The sequence below is a fragment of the Schistocerca piceifrons genome, chromosome 1, assembly GCF_021461385.2.
Source record: "Schistocerca piceifrons isolate TAMUIC-IGC-003096 chromosome 1, iqSchPice1.1, whole genome shotgun sequence".
Taxonomy (NCBI): Eukaryota; Metazoa; Arthropoda; class Insecta; order Orthoptera; family Acrididae; genus Schistocerca; species Schistocerca piceifrons.
In genome coordinates, this window is record NC_060138.1 from 980,098,086 (window position 1) to 980,112,441 (window position 14,356).

General features: G+C 43.9%; 1 protein-coding gene across 1 annotated transcript in view; it reads right to left on the reverse strand.

Annotated features, from left to right (window-relative positions):
* The window catches only part of LOC124776770 (mitochondrial proton/calcium exchanger protein), a 106,784-nt gene that overhangs the window by 34,504 nt on the left and 57,924 nt on the right, over positions 1-14,356 (reverse strand). The gene's annotated exons all lie outside the window — the stretch shown is intronic.

Here is a 14,356-nt window from a genome sequence, read left to right on the forward strand (position 1 = left end):
TGTGCTCGCAGAGTATGCTGAAAAAAATAATAGTTCTGCTTTCTAAAACAAGGTGAAAAATGGCGCAGCAGGAAGTCAGAATGTGGTGTGAGTGCAGGAGAAGGGGAGGGACGATCAACCACACAACAACCGTGGTTCTGGCATGTGTATTAGGACATGGTCGCAAGTTACAATATGTGTGAATCAGGGTGTCCCTACACAGCAACATGTTGCATCTGTAACACAGCATGGTCAACAGTTGTTAGCAGCATATCCTGTGTAATCATAGTCATATGGTGCAGCAATATGTTGTCGTACGGTACGCTTTACATCAAAAATCCCTGACAGACATGATCTTTCAGATATCTGCATAACCAGAAGTCACATGGCTTTAGGTCGGGGAGGATCTGGTAGGCCAAACATCTTTAAACTGCCTAGAGATGATGCGGTTGTTACCAAGGGTTTCTCTAAGAAAATCTTTCACCTGGCATGCAGCATGTGGTGTTGCATCATCTTGCATGAAAATAGTGGTGTGGAAAGAGATGTGTTCTTGCAAGATGGAATCATATGTTACACAAAGAGGTCCCTGTACCATGCAGATGTGACTGTACATATAACAGGTCTGCTAGGAGTTATCTCCTCAGAGAAAAACAGACTGAGAATTAATGAAGGAGCACATATGCTGCATGCTGTGGATATTTCTGCACAACATGTGGTGGAGTAGAACCCCATATGTGACCATCCCGTGCTTTCACGGCATTGTGCAGAGTAAAATGTGCCTCATCTGTCCAAGGAATATTCCCTGGCAACATGTCATCTGTTTTCATGCAAGCAAAAAAATTAAAGGTAAAGTCACAGGATTGTATAGCTTATCTTGGGGCTTCATCTGGTGCACATTCTGAATCTTGTAGGGATTAATCTTTTGAACTGTTTACCAGGGTGAGACAACTCCCTTGACACAGCTTGAGCACTGCAGAATTTGAGGCATGTGCTTCACAGTTGGCTCTAGCAACAGCAACTTCAACTTCATGGGAATGAGCCACCTACATCTCCTTGCTGCACCAACTAGTTCACCTGTTTCTTCAAATTTCTTGATCATATCTTCAGCCCATTTATTGACTTGGGGCCTCTTCACAGCTGTTTCTGTCAGCGATATTCCCGCAATGCAGTGCTGCCACTGCTGATGTTGTGATAAAATAACTACCAGCAGTGCATGGTCTTTCTTCTCAATAGTCACCGTGTTTTGCACAGAAAACTTCAACCTTCTTAACTATTTACACCAACAGCTACTTCACAAAAGAAGTCAGCTTGAATCTCCAAGCGACAAACAGCATACTGACATCAAAACAGGAAACATTTCACATTCTGACTGCTTACAGCGCCATATTTTCACCTGGTGGTAAAAAGTGGAACTATTATTTTTTCGAATCTACCCCATAACAATACCGATTAAGGAACATATCAACGATGTTTCAGCATCCTGCAATGTTTCAGCACTCTGAGATGTATACTGCCTGCACTGCACCACTCAGATCACACTTAGTTTACTTATGACCACCTGGTATATTGATCAGTTAACCACTATGCAAAAGATGTTGGGAACTGCAGTCAAAATATAATTTGAATAAGATCTGACTCAGCTTCTAGGACACAAATAGGCAAACTATATCTTACATAAAACTACGTGTGTGTGTGTGTGTGTGTGTGTGTGTGTTTGTTTTCTCTAACCAACAGGGAGGCAACTCTCTTTCATTAAAATATTTCTCCTTACATTTTCAGGTCAAAATTCCAAACTTTCCTGAATCTTTTTTTAGTATGTGGGAGACATTACACTTCATTAGTTTCCATGGCTGTAACAAATATTTTCAATTGCCCCATCATTTATTAGTGATTATTCCACCTTCAGTTAGGACTGAAAATAAGATGTATACAAAACTGATGATTTTATAATAGAGGGAAACATTCCACGTGGGAAAAATTATATATAAAAACAAAGATGAGGCAGGTCGATAGACACACAAACAAACACAAACATACACACAAAAAATTCAAGCTTTCGCAACAAACTGTTGCCTCATCAGGAAAGAGGGAAGGAGAGGGAAAGACGAAAGGAAGTGGGTTTTAAGGGAGAGGGTAAGGAGGCATTCCAATCCCGGGAGATAAATTTAAAATGTTTTATTTATAAACTTTTTGCATTGATGAAACTCCTACTAGATAAACACACAGCATTATTTTATCATTCAGGGTTATTAAACATAGTTTAAAGCCACAACAGAAGAATACACATCATTACTCAGAAATAGGGACTAATAATACTTTATATACTGCTATATGTCTATAAATTAAGAGCACTTGCCACCCACAGAAATTCAGTCATTAGTGTCGTCCATCATCGTTCCATGCCACTGTTTGATATTCTGTAATGTAAGAGAAATTTTTGCAGGAACATGCTTCGAACTGTTGTTGCTGGAATGCAATCCCAGTAGACTTTGATAAAAATGGCTAATGTTTTAAACTGGACAGTCTTCACATCATGGGTACCATTAATGTGAAGACACTGCTAAAGTTGGTCAAGTACTACTTTGGAACGAAATTAGTAAAAGAAAAGGCCAAAGCACAACTATGCAACATGGACCTACAAAACATGTGTTCAAATATGGCTTCATGTTATGTTGAATTCATAACTGTGAGACAAATTGTAATGTGCATGTTACTCTCTGTCACACTCACAGTTATGCAGTGGTAAACTGACTTGAAGATCAAGAAACTATAAACAATAATGAAGATTTCCAAGATTGGCAAATGAACCAGACACAGCCATTATCAAGCAACAAATATTACAACATTTCAATACATTTCTTCAATTTTCATTGGGTGAAATCACAATCAATTATTTCTGAGGCAAACTCTCAGAGTGATTTATAACAAATTTCTCAGAATGCACAGAGTATTTAAAGATTTCATGAGATTTCCCTTACTTTCTTTCCAAATTAAATGTCTCTGAGAACTCCAAATTTCTCAGGTTTACCAGACAAGGGGCCTCCCTGATGAAGTGTAACATATCATTCCATAAAAGTGATACATTACTACCTGTATCTGTTAACAACAAATGCTGATCATCTGCCCACAAAAATTTTGTCATTCTGGTAATAAATGTGAATACACAGTGTGCAAGAATTTCTTTATATGTGCACGAGATCAAGAGGCTGGATGCCGCTTTTCTATAAGAAGGAATGATTGACAGCTGGTAACCACCAGATGACATTTGCTGGGTCAGAGGTTGCTCCATGGTGGCGGGTCCCTTCTTGGAGACATGCAGCACTCCATGGAACCCTGAAACTTGTGACAATAAAAGAATGGTGTCATGAGGACAACGAAAGATTATTTCTGTATCTATTACATTACGTGGAAATGCAGTTCAATTAATGTACCAATATTAAAATTAATTGACAGAAATGTATTAAAGGATCTGTTTCTGCTGTAATATTCCGTTAAAATGTTATTTTTCATGAAGTAGCTATATCTCTTGCTTTGCAGATTCCAGAGATAGTTTGGACTTATGTTTTCAGCCTCAAGATTTCAGTCCACACAGATGAAGTCAACGGCAGGAATAAGCACAATACATAATAACGGCAAAGTAAGAGGGGATATAAGGTGAACATATTATGCTTCCTGTATCCTTTCAGCTCTGACTCTTAACTACGAAGTTAACAGGTAGTTACACAGGTAATACTTCAGCTGATTGCTAGGAAGAGCTTGTTACATCACACTAACCAATAGAACAGTAAAGGCAAAATGTATCTACAGAATTTTAAGAGTATGTAAAATTATTGCTAAATGAGCAAATATCTAAGTGTCTTTACTATTATGTTATTTATCTGCACATTCTGTTGATCAGAATTGTGACCTCTCATTATGATGTAGAAAGACTCAATTTTAAAATTACAGTACGCTATCTCAGAGGAAAATACTACAAAATACGGACTGCTTACATGATTTCTTAAGTTATGTTGCAAATCCACTATGCATTTGGAGAAAACAGCTGTGTTTTCATATCCCACCATAAACACAACGTCCGAAATTGCAATACATTCGGAAGAAATAGCGAAATATTTATGACAACCAAGATTACAAATTTCCCTCCTGCTTGTATACAGAAATACACTTTCCCTTTTCTCGCTTCCCATTGTTTAGGTGGAGCTGTTGTTCCAGATAACGATACTAGTTTAGATGATTAAAAATAGTGATACCAGTGATGGTGATTAACAATGATGAGACCACAGAAGACTTTGGTAGTAAGTAGTAAGAAAGTGAAAATAAAAATTTAATGCAAGCCTTTCTTGTTTATTTTATTTCTCTTTGTACTGCCAAAATGAAGACAATCAACAAATGTTGTATACTTAGGTACAATTTTCACTTTTTTAAGCAGCTACTTTATATCAATGAAACAGTTTGATTAGTTTAGAAAATGTTAGAATAAAATTTTCTTAAAGAGCCTCTTTAGAAAGGATGGGCCATCTTATGCTCGGGTAAATTTGGTAATATACAAATTTCTCTACGAGAATACTGTGAAATACACAATCAAATGCTTTTGACAGGTCACAGAAAATATAGGTTGGAATGTTTTGTTAAGTAAATTTTGTATAATCTGATAAGTAAACTGAAAAATAACACAATCTACTAACACACCCTTTAGGAATCCAAACTAAGACTGACCAAGTATCCCTTTGAGAGAGGTGTGTTATCTTTCATGCATACTTAATGTTTTCCAGTATCAAGGAGGAGGTAAGCAGTGAGACTTGGTCAGTAATTATTAACCCTTCTTGTAAAACGTGTCGACAATTGCATATTTCAATCTGTCTATAAGTATCCTATGTGATAGTTGTGTACTGCATATGTTACTGAAATCATTGTATATGTGTGGAGAACATGACTGTAGCATTTACCTGAGATATTACAAACTCCATAAAAGTCTTTGGTATTGAGGGAACAAGTTACCTTCTTAACCACTTTTTCAGAGCAGCAGACTATATTTGTGATTAACCTGCATGTATGTGGCAAGGCAGAAACCCCTGTTATTACTGGAGTCAACTTAGACTGACATTTTAAAAGAAATTAGAACAGCAAAGAACAATAATACATGCAATAGTTTCCAGAAAAGTAGCAGTAGCTTGTCTCATCAGAACATTAGGGGGCTGAAAACCAAGATAGATGAGCTTTTGGCATGTCTTAGAGAACATGCTAAATCCTGAAAAGATAGATGTTCTGTGCCTCTCTGAATGTCACATAACCATACAAATATTGAAGTTAAATATCAGGGATTATAAGTTAGCATCATTTTTGTGTACAGTTGACATGGAAAAAGGAGGTTTAACATACTATGTAAAAGTTGGCTACAAAATAAAAAATTCTGAAACAAGCAATTTTTGTTGAGATCAGAACCTACAACCATGTGCTTTTGAACTTTAACTGTAGAATACTTCTCTTTTAATTTGAACAGTCTATATATCCGTAACAGGAAACTATCAAATACTTATAAGAAATCTAGAGTCATTATTGAGATATCTGATGGATGAGAAGAAACATTTAGCAGTTTTTGGGAATTTCAATGGAGATTTCTCAAAAAAACTCTAATAGAAAGAATGAACTGGAAACATTATTAGACTGACAGAATCTCATTTCAGTACTGAAATTCCCCAACTTCAGACAAATAGCAGGAACCGGACTGATAAGTTTTTGTAGACAAAGCTCAGGCTGAAACAATTAATGTACCCAACTGTTAATGGTCAATTTACCATGGTGCACAATTAATGAAATAAACAATGTGCCACCTTACAGCTCTGAGGCTTATTAATGATTACATGATATAATTCTTTAAGAATCAGAAGAGATGGAATGAGGTAAGGTGTTTGCTTTAAATGCCAAATTTATGTGTGTGCCACTTCATAACTCGCATGTGCAGTTTCTGCTTGATTCAGGGATTAGAGACCATGCAGCCTACTAGTATGACAGCAGTTGTCTGTGCAGCCTGCTAGCTGCACCCCATGTTATAACTAATGACTATATAGGCTGGAGCGCACGCTATGCTGACCACTTGTGTGTTGTCTGTTGTATGTATTTTGTCTCTCATGTGTTTAAACTCTTTCGCGTAATAAAGTTACAGTTTTTTTTTTTTTTTTTTTTTTTTTTTTTTTTTTTTTTTTTAGGGCGCAAAACTTCTATGGTCATTAGCGCCCAGCCCGTGACTTAGGAAACAGGAAAAAACCGAAATTTAAAACCAGCAGCAATGGGAACAAAGTCATAAAATTTGAGAAACTAAAAGCAGAAGGAATGCTTAAAAATCCACTACAGAAAGGGGTTGGTTGTCCCCAAAATAGCTTCAAATGACTGACGTCATTTCACTGTCACTAATAAACTGGAGAAAGCGGTCGGCTGAGCGCGTGTCATCTGCTAAAATCGACGATAGATCAGGCGATAGCTGTAGACGGGAGCGTAACGGATTAAAATAGGGGCATTCAATTAAAAGGTGTCTGACCGTCCACAGCTGAGAGCAGTGGGGACAGAGTGGGGGAGGATCGCCGCTTAAAAGATGTCTATGGCTAAAAAGACAGTGCCCTATCCGGAGTCTAGCTAAAATTACCTCCTCCCGATGACGCGTTCGGGAGGAAGAGGTCCAAGCGCAAGGAAGGGCTTTCACTTCCCGCAATTTATTATGGGGAAGTGTTGACCAATGTGCATGCCATAAATGAGCAACTTGGCGACATAAACCGCTCCGTAGATCGGTGAAGGGAAGCGACTGAATAGCTGGCCGAGGAAGAGAGACTGCAGCCTTGGCCGCTATATCGGCCGCCTCATTCCCACAGATACCAGCGTGTCCTGGGAGCCAGAGGAATGCCACCGAGACGCCCCCCAGGTGGAGCAAGCGCAGACAGTCCTGAATCCGGTGGACCAGAGGGTGCACAGGGTAAAGAGCTTGGAGACTGAGGAGAGAGCTGAGAGAATCTGAGCAGATTACGTACTGTATCCACTGATGGCGGTGGATGTAGTGGACAGCCTGGAGAACAGCGTAAAGCTCCGCAGTATAAACCGAACACTGGCCGGGAAGCCGAAAGAGATTTGGGGTGTCGCCAACAATATAGGCACTCCCTACACCTAACGATGTTTTTGAGCCGTCGGTGTAAATAAATGTGGCGTCCGTCATTTGTGCACATAGAGCAGCAAATGCCCGACGGTAAACAAGTGTAGGGGTACCATCCTTGGGAAACTGACATAGGTCACGGAGCAAGTAGATCCGGGGACGGAGCCAAGGCGGTGCTGTACCCCAAGTTGTCAAGAAGGTTTTAGGAAAGCGGAAGGAAAGAGAATGGAGCAGTTGACGGAAGCGGACTCCGGGGGGTAGTAGGGAGGAGGAGCGGCCTGCATACCCTACATCAAAGGAGGCATCAAAAAAAAGGTCGTGGGCTGGATTAGCATGCATAGAAGACAGATGGCTAGCATAACGACTCAGAAGGACTGCCCGCCGATTGGACAGCGGAGGTTCAGCAGTCTCAGCATAAAGGCTTTCCACAGGGCTGGTGTAAAAAGCTCCAGACACTAAACGTAATCCACGGTGGTAGATAGAGTCGAGACGCCGAAGAATAGACGGCCGAGCAGAGGAGTAGACTATGCTTCCATAATCCAATTTCGAGCGCACTAAGGTGCGATAGAGGCGGAGAAGGACCACTCGGTCTGCTCCCCAGGAGGTACCATTCAGGACACGGAGGGTGTTAAGGGAACGCAGACAGCGAGCCGAAAGATAGGAAACGTGGGAGGACCAGCACAGTTTTCTGTCAAACATAAGACACAAGAATTTAGCGATGTCGGAAAACGGAAGGTTGACAGGACCGAGATGTAAGGAGGGCGGAAGAAACTCCTTACGTCGCCAAAAATTAACACAAACGGTCTTACTGGGTGAGAAACGGAAGCCGGTTTCGATGCTCCACGAGTGGAGGCGATCGAGACATCCTTGAAGACGTCTTTCAAGAAGGCTGGTCCGTTGAGAGCTGTAGTAGATCGCAAAATCGTCCACAAAGAGGGAGCCCGAGACATCAGGAAGGAGACAATCCATAATTGGATTTATGGCGATCGCAAACAGTACAACACTCAGCACGGAGCCCTGGGGTACCCCGTTTTCTTGGGAGAAAGTACGGGAGAGAGTAGTGTTCACCCGCACCCTAAATGTGCGCTCTGCCATAAATTCGCGAAGAAAAAGGGGCAGCCGGCCCCGAAAGGCCCAAGAGAACAGTGTGCGGAGGATGCCTGTCCTCCAACAGGTATCGTATGCTCTCTCCAGATCAAAAAATATTGCTACCGTTTGGCGTTTCCAGAGAAAATAGTTCATGATATAAGTGGATAGAGCAACAAGATGGTCAACTGCAGAACGATGCTTTCGGAATCCGCATTGGGCTGGTGTTAAAAGACTGCGGGATTCCAGCCACCAAGCTAAACGGTAATTCACCATACGCTCCAAATCCTTACAGACACTACTCGTGAGAAAAATGGGGCGATAGCTAGAGGGGAGATGTTTGTCCTTTCCAGGTTTCGGAACGGGAACGACAATAGCTTCCCGCCATCGTCTGGGAAAGGTACTGTCGGTCCAAATTCGATTATAAAGGCGAAGGAGGTAACGCAGACTATGGGTTGATAAATGCAGCAACATTTGGACATGGATACCATCCGGTCCTCAGGGGCGGAGGAGCGAGAAGAAGAGAGGGCATGTTGGAGTTCCCGCATGGAGAAAACAGTATTGTAGCTTTCGTGATTTTGAGAGGAGAAAGCAAGATGTCGCACTTCCGCTGCACGTTTCTTCGGGAGAAACGCTGGTGGGTAATTTGAAGAGCTCGAAATCTCAGCAAAGTGCTGACCCAATGAGTTAGAAATTGCGACGGGGTCCACTAAGGTATCATGCGCGACAGTGAGTCCAAAGACCGGGGAGAAACTAGGCGCGCCTGAGAACCGTCGAAGCCGACTCCAAACTTCCGAGGAGGGAGTGAAGGTGTTAAATGAGCTAATAAAGAATTTCCAGCTTGCCTTCTTGCTATCGCGGATGACGCGACGGCATCGCGCACGGAGCTGCTTATATCGGATACAGTTGGCCAAAGTAGGATGGTGACGGAAAATGCGAAGAGCACGTCGCCGCTCACGTATTGCGTCACGGCATGCCTCGTTCCACCAAGGAACTGGGGGGCGCCGGGGCAATTCGGAGGTGCGTGGTATTGAACGTTCCGCAGCTGTAAGAATAACGTCGGTAATATGTGTGACCTCATTGTCGACGCTGGGAAAGCGACAGTCATCGAATGTCGCTAGAGACGAAAAAAGTGTCCAATCGGCTTGGGCAAACTTCCAGCGTCGCGAGCGCATATATGGCAGTTGAGGCTGCAGTCTAAGAACACATGGAAAGTGGTCACTCGAGTGTGTATCATCAAGGGCGAATCATTCGAAGCGCCGAGCTAGCGGAACAGTACCGACCGCAAGGTCCAAATGAGATAAATTTGTCGTGGAGGCAGACAAAAATGTGGGGACCCCAGTGTTGAGGCAAACTAGATCCGCTTTGTGGAAGACGTCTAGCAATAGTGAGCCACGGGGACAAGGATGTGGAGATCCCCAAAGCGGGTGGTGGGCATTTAAGTCCCCAACCAGCAAATAGGGGGGGGGGGGGGGGGTGGAAGCTGACCAAGAAGATGAAGGAGATCAGCTCGTGCCATTGGTGTGGACGATGGAATGTATACCGCACAAAGAGAGAACGTGTATCCAGAAAGGGAAAGACGGACGGCGACAGCTTGGAAGGAACTGTTTAAGGGGATTGGGTGATAATGGATAGTATCATGGAGAAGAATCATGAGTCCTCCATGGGCTGGAGTGCCTTCAACAGAGGGGAGGTCATATCGGACAGACTGAAAATGAGGGAGAACAAAGCGGTCATGGGGACGCAGCTTTGTTTCCTGAAGACAGAAGATGACCGGAGAGTAGGATCGTAAGAGGATCGACAATTCATCCCGATTGGCTCGAATGCCGCGGATATTCCAGTGGATAATGGACATAGGGTGAACAGAAAATGGAGGAATGTGACCAAGGGTGCTGTCAACTCAACGACTGCTCAGAGCTTGCAACCGACAGCATGGAATGGCATTCAGTCGAAGGCAGAAGATCCTGATCCATAGGTTGGTCAGGAGCAGCTCCTGCCACCAGCGATCGGCCACTTGACCGGCCACCAGCAGTGCGCCTCGGCGACACAGAAGACGGCCGAGGGCGATTTCCGCCAGGTGGTGCTGTAGATGAGACACGCCTTGGCGGAGAAGGAGAGGAACTGTGTTTCTTCGTAGCCTTCTTGGAAGTATGATGTTTAGATGAAGGAGGAACCGATGGTTGTGAAGTTGCGGTACGTAAAAACTCTTCACAAGTATGCTCTTTTTTCGAAGACTTGGTGTCTGACTTTTGGGCTCGAGATTTAGCAGAACCCGACGAAGGGTGAGCCATAGAGTGGGCAGGCAAAAGTGGTGAGGTTGAACGGGCGATCTTTGCGCTGGCCGATCTGACGACCGTGGTACTAAAGGTGAGGTCGCAAGTCTGCGTGGCCGCCTCCTTTGTTGGCCGAGGAGAAGCAAGGACAGTGCTGTATTTTCCTGTCTGAGGCACGGTGGGCTGTCGACTGGCGAATAATTTTCGAGCAGCAAAGGTCGACACCTTTTCCTTCACTCTTATTTCCTGGATGAGCTTTTCGTCCTTAAAAACGGGGCAATCTCGAGAGGAAGCAGCGTGGTCACCCATACAGTTGATGCAGCGAGGGGATGGAGGGGGACAAGCACCCTCATGGGCATCCTTGCCACACGTAACACATTTGGACGGATTGGAACAGGACTGGCTGGTGTGATTGAACCGCTGACATCGATAGCAACGCGTAGGGTTTGGGATGTAAGGGCGAACGGAAATTATCTCATAGCCTGCTTTGATTTTCGATGGGAGTTGAACTTTGTCAAATGTCAAGAAGACAGTGCGGGTTGGAATGATGTTCGTGTCAACCCTTTTCATAACCCGATGAACAGCCGTTACGCCCTGGTCAGACAGGTAGTGCTGAATTTCTTCGTCAGACAATCCATCGAGGGAGCGTGTATAGACGACTCCACGCGAGGAATTTAAGGTACGGTGCGGTTCCAACCGGACAGGGAAGGTGTGGAGCAGAGAAGTACGCAGCAATTTTTGAGCCTGGAGGGCACTGTGTGTTTCTAACAACAGGGTGCCATTCCGTAATCTGGAACAAGACTTTACAGGACCTGCAATTGCGTCGACACCTTTCTGAATAATGAAAGGGTTGACCGTGGAGAAGTCGTGACCTTCATCAGACCGAGAAACAACAAGGAACTGTGGCAACGATGGAAGAACCGTCTGTGGCTGAGACTCAGTGAACTTACGTTTGTGAGCAGACATAGTGGAAGGTGAGGAAACCATTGCGGAAGAATCCCCAATGATTACCGGCGTCTCCGATGGCGCGCTCCTCCCTTGTGGGGGCCCTCACCGAGGGCACACCCGCCTTAGGTGATTGTTCACACCTCAGGTCACACCTCCCGACAAACGGACGGAGGGACCAATCGGCACTTGCGGAAGGTATCAGCTCGGGTAATCACCCCTCCCTGGGCCTGGCCGTTACCAGGGGGGTACGTACGTGTCCTACCTGTCTACCCGGGGCGGGGAATTACGCGTTACCCCGTCACCGGCTACGCATGGAAGTGCGTGGGTCGGCCTTCAGACACGCACAGGGAGGAAAAAAGAGAAAGGGAAAGGAAAGAAGAGGGGGTCTCAAACGCCGCAGCGGAGAAAAGGGCAAGGAGAAGAGGCAAGGAGAAGAGGGAAGGAAAAGAGAAGGACAGAGGAAGGACGAGGACTTGCAAGTGTAGAAAGCAAGGAAATTTGAACAGTTTCGGGCGTCCGTCTCCGGACGTTGGCACAAACCATACTCCCAGAGGGGGAGAAAGGGAAGGAAAGAGCCAGAGGTGAGGGGGGGGGGGGCGAAGATGGGGGACAGGGAAGGATGCGGAAAGGGAAGGGAAGCTATGCAGCCCGGAAAGGAAGGAGGGCCACATTAGCTCGGGGTCCCGTGCTCGCTACGCACGTGTCCACAAGAGTTGTGGACCCCTGGGGGGATAAAGTTACAGTGTTCTTGGGTTAGAAGACTTTGGCGATGAGTACAGTATTCGACTCCGCATGTTGCACTTCAGTCATTGGTTCTTTGTGTTTAATTTCCACAGGGGCAGTGCTTCAATCTTTTCTTGAGCAACAACAGGCACTGACAACTGCTATTTCCAATTTAACTACTAAATTGGCACAATGTACGGCCCCACCAATGTCATATCCACTGCTGTTCCTTGCACATGATGATGCACACACAAAATGTCTGCGACATTCCCAGGCATTTGGGGTAACAGCTGTAAACTTGTGCAAGGCTCTTTTTTAGTCGTGAATCACCCCTCATGTGTATCAGTTGTTGTGTCAACTCACCCCTGTACAAGAACCTTCAAAGTCTTTCCTTTTTAAACATACTCATGTTATTGCTTGTCATGTAGGGTTTTACCATTGCCAAGAGCTGCCAAAACAGTCATACAGGGCATGGGCAGCAGGATTGTATGGACTTAGGTCAGTCATAATTTTGTGACAAATGTTCATAAGAAATCCTATGCAGATCAGATGGTTTGTGATGCAATCACTCCCTGACAGGGAAGTGAGAGAGAAAGCACCACAGTGTGAAAATCCTACACTTATGGAAGTATTGAACATAGCTCTTAGTCATTTAAAGTTTCATGAGCTGTAGGTAGTCAGACGACTGGTCCGAAGTTTCAGAAATTAGTTCCTCTCACCCCTCCCATCCCTCAATCAAAACGTAAGGGAACAGAGAAGTTATTTCAGGAGCCCATCACACATTTCAGTGTCGTGTAGGTCATTGTTGTTCACATCACAACAGCAACAGCATCATGATCCACTGCCCTCATGCCCATACTGTTTCACCCAGCACAAACAGACCGCAAGCCACAAGCACTGGCCAATATGTAACAGGTGCCAATGAAAAGGGACATATTTATGTGTGTAACTCTCTTCCGAACCTGAGTCAGGATGAAATGAACATGGATGCGTACAGTATATCAGCAATGATGGTGTCTCCAAGCAAGTTACACACTTAAGTGCCTATGCTTAACAAACCACAGAGAATGCAGGTGGACATAGGTGTAACAGCAATATTGGTGAATTCTCAAACTTACATAGATTTGGGTTGTCTCCCCCGCGCTCCGGTGTCACAGACACTGGCAAGTTTTAACAGACAACAGATTCCCATTCTTGGATAGTTTTCTGCACCTGTGACTTACAATGCTATGGTTCATTCATTAACATTCCTAGTTGTGGACAATGCGTACACTGAAAATCTGTTTGGTTTGGATGCTTTTAAACTTTTTGGATTCTCCATTAATGACAAAGTGCATTTTGTTCCCGATCAAGTTCCATATCAACAGTTAGATGCTATCTGTGCTGAATTTCCTCTTTATTTTCCCCAGGATTGGGTTCTGCAACAGAATTTCAGGCTCAATTACAACAAAACAGTCTGCCCATTCCCATTTTTCTAGACCCACCCAGTACCAGTAACTTTACAGCGTCAAGTAAAGGCAGAATTTTCGTCTTCAATCTCTTGATGTTATTTGACATATTCCTTCCCATGAAGATTCAACACCACTGGTGATAGTACAAAAACATACAGGTAAATTATGCCTCTTTGGTGATTTTAAAAATCAATTAACACACACTCATTATACCTATTCATTACCACACCATGAGGAGCTGTGAGCCAAATTAGTTGGAGGGGGGCATTATTTTTCAAAAATAGAGTTAGCAGATGCATGTTTACAGCTGCAGCTAGGTGAGGAATCTCAAAGCCTTCTAGTTATTAATACATCACCTGGGGTTTATCAACACCAGCATTTGCCTTTTGGTGTTGCAAGTGCAGTAGCTATTTTTCAACGCTTTTTAGTGCAACTTATTGCATCAGTTCCATGCTGCATGAACTGCTTAGATGACATGGTAGTGTCTGGGCCCTCTACTGAGGAACATACGCAGAACTTTTGTACTCTACTGTCTGTTTTACAGTCTGCAGAGTAAAAGTGCAGTTTGGACAAGACACAGTTTTTTCAACCATCTACTATTTTTTTGGCTTTTGAAGTGTCACAAGCTGGCACTGAACCATTGCGCCAACATATTGATGCTATTGCCGAATTTCCATACCGCATGTTCTTCAAGGAACTGCATGCATTTTTAGACGAAATCACGTACTACCACATATTCATACCGGATGCTGTTACTG